This window comes from Octodon degus, unplaced genomic scaffold (genome assembly GCF_000260255.1).
Source record: "Octodon degus isolate 3935 unplaced genomic scaffold, OctDeg1.0 scaffold00202, whole genome shotgun sequence".
NCBI lineage: Eukaryota > Metazoa > Chordata > Mammalia > Rodentia > Octodontidae > Octodon > Octodon degus.
Genome location: NW_004524778.1, coordinates 2,938,119 through 2,944,663, shown reverse-complemented (window position 1 = coordinate 2,944,663; position 6,545 = coordinate 2,938,119).

Genomic DNA, 6,545 nt, shown 5'->3' with positions numbered 1-6,545 from the left:
TGTGTGTGTGTGTGTGTGTGTTTCAAATCTTTTTTAAACTCTTTTTTTCTTTGTTACAGGGTCTCAGCTACGCAGCTCAGACTCATACCGATCCTCCCGTTTCACCCTCCTCAGCTCTGGGATAATAGGCGTGCGTCACTACACCCGGCTTCTGGGGCAGCCAAGGCATGCTTGGACTTCAGGGTTAGTAAGGCATGCAGTGCTGGGGGTCAAACCCAGGTCCTTTGCTTGCAAGAACCACTGAGCTATCTCCCCAGCCCTCTAACAGTATGGATTTGAAGAGTATAAGAATTTAAATTTATACCTGAGATAGCTTGGAACTAAGCTTATCCTCTGGGAGTTCCTTCTTCCACACATTGGTATTGGTAAAGAGAGTATAAAATGATTAGTCTTAATATCATAGAACTATTCTCTCACAGGGATACATACATTAGACTTAACACATTAAATGTGAATACACAAACATGTAGTATCTCCAAATGTTTGGTTTAGTGACAAAAGTTCCAAAAATGCACTAGGAAGAAAGGACTCCTAGCCAGGTATGCGTGGTCATATGTGACATGAATTTAGTGAATTATTTTTAAATCATTTTGAAAAATGTAATAGAAAATGTAGTACCTCAATGATTATATGGGAGACTTTTTTGATCAGATTTTATTGGTATAATTTAGATATACATAACGATCAAATCCAGCATAGATATTTTGTACCTGTATATGGTATAACATTTTTTCCCATTTCCCTGCCTTCCCTGCAACCTTCCTTCCATTCCCATTTACAAATGCTTTGTTTTCATGTTTCTCTCTCTCTCTCTCTCTCTCTCTCTCTCTCTCTCTCTCTCTCTCTCTATTGCTTTACTGTTCTTTCCTTTCACCTCATCATTTCCCTTTTCCCCTCCCCATTCTTCCTAGGAAGAAAATGTGTAATATATCTGAGGAGATTAGTAATGTGAATGGGATGGTTGGATCAATATTTCACTATTGTTTTAACCTCTTTGAAGGTTTCAATCAATTACATTAGAACTGTGGTTTCCTAACATCCTCCTCGAATAGTATTTATTATTATTCATGCTTTCATGCAGCATAAAGGAATAAATCAGGTTTGGGTAGTCAGAAAGAGACAAAACTCAAGTATAGAGACAATTACACTCCCTTGTTTCTCCTAATCTCCTGAAATGATGGACAAACTCCCATCACCATCAGAATAAAATTTGTTACCTCATTAGTGAGGTTATTGTACAGGATTTACTCACTATAATAATAGTAAGAGGAAGGGATTTATTCTAAGAAAATTTTCATAATATCTATACAAATTTAATACATCACAAAATTTTAACATTTTGCTTTAGCGAAAACAAAATTCATACCACACTTTCAAAATAAGGCTATTTTTACATATTTTCAGCTTTAAAATATTTTTATTTTACTTTAGCTTATAAATTTTTGCCTAGGCCAATTTTAAGTTATTGAATAAATGTAGTGTGATTATCTAATTAAAGTATAATTAATCTCTCATCCAATCTTATACATCGTGATCTCCGCTCCCGAAGCGTCATTAGCGCCTACATATGTGGTGAGACCTGTGCAATAAATTCCCTTCTTTCTCTTGCTGTCAGGCATCATTCAATAATGGGGGTGAGTCCTGGGAAAATACAATTGATGGCACTTTCGCTATTGGATGAAATCCAGAATGTCCTGTGAGCCACCTATGGGGAGCCAACTGCTTCTAGAGTCACAACGAAAACATGACTCACAATCAATTCAAGAGCAAATTATGCAATAAAAATACAAGGAAAATCTTGAAAAAAAAAACGGAACACTACTTTATAGTAATATTTTTGTGCTTGGAAGGTACACATTGTAAAACAACAATAAATGGTGTATTTATACTATATACAAAAACAAGAAAGAGTTTATTATTATTATTTAGCATCATGTACTTTTCACAAGCACATATGCTGTATGTTTTACTGACTGGCAGCATGACAAATTTATTTACATTCAGCATTTGTATCAATACCTATTTAATGCATTGCATTATGAAAATGCGATGGCTAGTTTCACAAGGACACAGGAATATTTCATGAAACTTTTGGTACATTATTCTTTTTTATGTACTTAGTATAGGGTCTACAGAGTCTCACTACATGGATTGAACTTGTAGTGATCTTCCTGTTTTCAGCCTCCCAAGTGCTGGGATAACAGGCCCATGCCACTACGACCAATCTCAATCGCCTTCTCAGTGTGCCTTGGGGGCAGGGCAGGCACCACACTAGGGGGATCAATCTCTGGTCCCTGCAACTGCCTAAGTAGGTGCTTTAATCTGCTGAGCTATCTGGCCAGCCATCTGGTACATTGTTCCACAGCACACTTTTCTGGTGTAATTTTGTGCATCTTACAAATCAGTTCAAGTGGAATTTTTGCTATTGCAAATTTGAAGATATGATCATCTTGTTAGCATCTTCTTTAAGCATATTAAAACTGTCAATGAATTCAAGAATATCTGTTACGCAAATTAGAGTAATTTGCTGGTGGCTACAGGTTGTGTGTCTGAAAGGGTTATAATTTTGAGTTAAGAATGTCCATACATACATGAACATTTTTAGTTACATTTTTATAGCCAGTATTTGGTTTAGAATATTATACACCATGTATACAACAATTGTGATCTGGCTGGTGATTTGAAAGGCAATTATGAAAATAAACAGGTGGCATTTTGTATCAATATCTCAACCCTAAGTCTAAAGGAACTCTAAGTTCAAATTAGTTCATTATTCTTTCTTCTGTTTATTTGGCTCTCAGTTAACTAAAGTGTTTTGTTTTTCTTCTTTTTCTGTTTTATTTCTTACAATAGCACTCGCTGTTATTTCCTTAAACAACTATTTTTTTAATAAGAATTTCCCTGTTGTATCAGATGTCACTGATAATAGACTAAATGGCTATCTTCTCCTTAATTTGTGGAATATCTTTGCATTAGTGTTCACCAGAGGAAAGTAATTCATATATAATATACATGTCATACATGAGACATTTAGTGGAAAAACTTGCAAGATTAATAGGAAAAGAGTCTTAATTGCTTTGAGGGGTCCGAGTCAGAAGAATCCAACACAAAGTCTGCATAGGGGAGAGTGGAGCAGCCAGGGACTGTGGCAGTCAAAGGCTTGGCAGCTCACGGCATAGTCACCAGGACAGTCTGTGTCAGAATGCTAAAAGTCTTATGAAGGCTGTAGGGGCTACACTGGAAACCAACAGAGACTGGAGAGTCATGTCCAAATGCAAAGGAGAAAATCAAGGCTTCCAAAGATAAAATGGAAGATTTCATTCTTTCTCTTGTGTGGCATCAAGGCTACAAGACCTGGATGCTGCCATCCCCCATTAGGGTGCATCTTCTTCCTTCAGGTTACAATCTAGACATCAGCCATCTACAGACACAGCCAGAACTTCATTAATCCACTGGATAGTTTATGTTCAAATCACAGTGACATGTTACAATGAAGGAATACAACTTTACTGAAAGAGAAAAAAATTATCATTCACTCTGAGTTGTGTTCCTTCATCTGAAAGGTTGGAACTGGTTTATTTATCTCAAGCACAGACATTAATTCACCAAAGATTTTTAAAACTATGGTGTTGAAAACTATAGATTTTGCAGGGTGGTCATGGAAGCCATTAGTGTTTCCATAATATCAGGCTACCTGAATTAGTTTCTTATGTTTTTTTTTTTTTTTTAAAGCAAAATGATACAGTGTCCGTTAGGCAATAAAGGCTGTACAGATCTTGTCATATAAAATAGATGAAGTGTTTATTTTCTGTAGGTAAATTCTGTAGCAGGCATCCAGGAGAGTATGAATAATTGTGTTATATTAGTAAAATTAAATAATTACACACATTAATGTATTAATACAGTTAATGTATTGAGTGGAATTTAGAAACTAAATAATAATTGAGTGTGTCAACATGAGGAGATAGAAATCTGTAACTTTAATAAGTAAGACCTAAATTTTTTTCGAAATTTTCTTTGTAATAAGCTTTAGGGAGTATCATCAAATACTTAATTCTTGCAATAAGCTGCCTCAATATAATATAATTTTGCATACTTCTCTTTGTAGGGATTCTCTGATCACTCCAAAAATACAACAGCCAAGATATATGTTTTGGTTTGTATCTAGCTGTCTTCCAAAGCCTCATGCAGTTATGGGGTAGAGTTCTAGAGTTTGTGAATAATTCATAATCCAGTACTGGGTTTATGGGTGTAAGTGCTACACTCAGCCTGGGCTGGACAGCGTGAATGTGACATACGGGAGACAAACTTGCTCTCTGTTGCCATTGCTGCTGTTACTCCTCCCTTTTGTTCTCGCTGTTTTGCTGTTTTCTGTAGCCATGAACTGCTGCCCTCTGCCATGTGCCAGTCTTCCTTGGAGCCAGCTGAGTAAGGACTGAAACCTCCACCAACTGTGAGCTAAATAAACTTTTCCTTCCTCATTTTTAGGTGTCAGGGATTTTGTCCCAGCAATGAGAGAAATGTAATCAAGACAATATATAATGTTTTAGATAGCAAAAAGAAGTGAAACACTCCTTTGACTTCTTAGGGACAACTAAAAGTTGTGTGTGCTTGTGAGCAAATGCATGTGTGTGTTTGATTAACCATATAGCTATTTAGGACTACAACGAAGATTTTTCTAAGGGAACAAGAATGTGAATAGAACAGACATATGAAAAAGACATGAACTGTTCTTAAATCTAATGTAGTTATGGTTACTATTTTAATTGCATTCATGAGACCTGTGTCATATGTCTCAGGAGCATTTAATAAAATGTATGTTTATAACATAGCATAAAGTAAAAACAATGTTTACTGCTTCTGACAGTTTTAGAGTTTTCAAATCCCTTTTTTTATCTTCTATCATTTCCTCAGATGATAGCCATGCAATTCCAAGCAATCAGCTACAGAATAAGGTCAAGGAAGTCACATTTATAAGCATAGGATGCGTGTTATATAATATACAGCATTAGGTAAAAATCATTGAGTGATCTCCTAACACTGAAAATTTCTTGAGAAAGATAAAGTGAAGTACAACAAATTTGCTATGGAATAAGGGTAAGCTAGAAGGGCACACATACCATACAGTATCAGCAAGGGTGAGAGCAAGAGGGCTCTCCACTCTCCCACAGCCAAGCTGACACCAGCACCTGCCCGCATGTCCTAAGAGAAAGAATCACTAATCAGCTATTAGTTGATATGGCAGCAGTTTGTGTCACACAAGTACTAAATTCACTTATCAGCTGGGTCATCTGAGTAGACGAATTACTTTTATTCACAGGAAAAAAATAACTTTTTTATACCTTTAGCTCTATAAATCTTTACTACCTGGAGTGAGTTGTCTACTAAGATAAGGTCATATTCTTTCACATACACACACACACAAAAAAAAAAAAAAAAAAAAAAAACAGAATTTTTAAGTTACCTAAGGAAAACATGAGATATATGTAGAAAAGTATAATTTAAAAATTTATAAATTATTACAATAAGCATCCACGACACAAGAATCAGCCAGGAAATGTGCTGTGGATAAGCACTGAGAAGATAACAATGTACAATGTATTAATTGCTGAAAATGTCCTATTAATCAGCTTGGAAAGTGTCTCATTGATATTTCTTTCTCAATAAAATAAACAAAAAATAAGTTATTACAATAAAAGACACGTTGTCTTATATGGTAACTTATAAATTTTTATACATTGTTGTCTTAGTTACATTTTACTCGTTGCTGAGACAAATATCCCACACTCAAAATGAAAGAAGGAAAGGTTTATTTAGCTCACCGTTACTGGAGGGTTCAGTCCATATTCTGCTGGCTCCAAGGCAATCAACAGCAGTTCATGCGGCAGAAAACAATGAAGAGCAGCGGAGGAGCAGCAGCTGCAGCAGCGTCCATCAAGCCTCTCTCTTCCTTCTGCGCTGACTGCGAAGACCCGTGCTCCACAGTGAAGATCGGAGCTCCTCCAAAGTGACGTGACTGCCAAGATCAAGCTCCTCCAAAGACTGAGACTTCTCCACGGAAGAGGGGTGGGGCGGCATGAAACCCAGGCAGGGTGGCTTCCTGCCTTTCTCAGTTCCTGGGCCCTGCCCACCTGAAGGGCGAGGCCCCCATGCTGCCTGAGCTGATTCAGCCAAGTTGACACAATGTATCAACTAACACAATTGTCATCTGTTTCTATACACTCCTTATACAGAAAATTAACTTAAAAAGTAGATTTAATATTTTGTGTTTGACTTTATTTTATCTCAGAACATTTCTTTAGACACTAATGAAACTGCAAAAACAAAGCAATTTAATATATACAACATGTATATTCTTTTTTTTTTTATTTTTTTTTTCAAAGTTTTATTGACATGGGACTGGAGAGATGGCTCAGTGGTCTAAAGCGCCTACTTAGAACAAGCTTGGCAAGGCATCAGGAACCGCGGTTCAATCCCCCAGCACCACATGCCAGCCAGCCCCGCCCCCTGGTGGGCTGAGCTGGCCACACACACACACACACCAC